The sequence below is a fragment of the Verticillium alfalfae genome, genomic scaffold, assembly GCF_000150825.1.
Source record: "Verticillium alfalfae VaMs.102 supercont1.19 genomic scaffold, whole genome shotgun sequence".
NCBI classification, from domain to species: domain Eukaryota; kingdom Fungi; phylum Ascomycota; class Sordariomycetes; order Glomerellales; family Plectosphaerellaceae; genus Verticillium; species Verticillium alfalfae.
Genome location: NW_003315020.1, coordinates 20615 through 21791, shown reverse-complemented (window position 1 = coordinate 21791; position 1177 = coordinate 20615).

Sequence of the window (1177 nt, the reverse complement as noted above, 5' to 3'; positions counted from 1 at the left end):
CAGATAACGTCCTCTCCAACCACTTCAACCACCCTATTGGAATTACACCTGTGTACTCTTCTCCCTCCACCCATCCCATCAAGCCCGACTGCCTCAGTTTCTCTATTAGACTTCTTGCGCCCCGTCTGGCCCTTGTATCCATGCACTTCCCAAGTGTATTCGCGCCAATACTCTATTCCATTGATCAACGCTTCCACGCCGGCAATTGTGCATTCTGGGCAGGGAAAGGGCTCATTGAAGAGGCCCTGCGCTAGGTGCGCCGAGTTTATATGCCTGGAAAACGCATGGCCGGCAGCGAACTGTCCCTAGCAGAGCTTGCATTCTACCTTTGGAAATGTTTTGAACTGACGAGATCGCCCTGATTTGACTAGCGGCGACTGCCGAGGGCTATATGGTGAGTTGTGTTTCCCGTGGTATCTCTCAACATGGGTGCTCCATTCAGACTGCCCATCTATGATGCGCTTTCGTTTACCCTGCGACTTAGACAAGCATTCCGGGCAGAAAAACGTTATTCGAAACGTCTCTTTATGTCTGCGCTGAACGTGTCTGCTCAGACTATACCTGCTGTGCATTGGGCCACAACCGAGCAGACAGCGAAATTCTGTAGTCAAGTTGGCTCTCGTATGCTTCTTCATGGGCAGCAGTGGCTCAATTGGCGGCCGAAGGAAAAGCTGCTGTTCTTCCTCCTTACTAATACCATGATTCGTCGATATTGTAGTCGACATTCTTTCGAGGTGCTCGACCTCCGAAAATCTATTTAATAGGAAAGCCATAAGAATGTCAATGTATTTTATTATAGTCAGCGTGTCGCTTTCCGAGCATCGTAACATGTAGCCGCTGAGTTGCGTTGCAGCTGCTGAACTGGTAGTATAGCGTCCTGCTTTCTGGCTCGTCTTTCTGTTAACGAGATGCTCTGTTGAATATCCCTTGGCCCTCAGCTTGTCGGCCTTAAGAAAGTATTCTTCACGACGTTGCAGGACTTAGAGTCTCGACAGTGTTGCCACGATAAAGCTACGCTGAGATGCGATCCTCTATGCATTCTCCCTATCAGCTGATGTTTTACGTAGGATCTCATTAAGTTGCTTATCGAGCTCTCGTATATCTTTCCGTATGTTCTATCTTGCGTAATCCTCCAGCTGCGGATCTATGGGCGCGTTATCATCACAGGTGAGTAAGG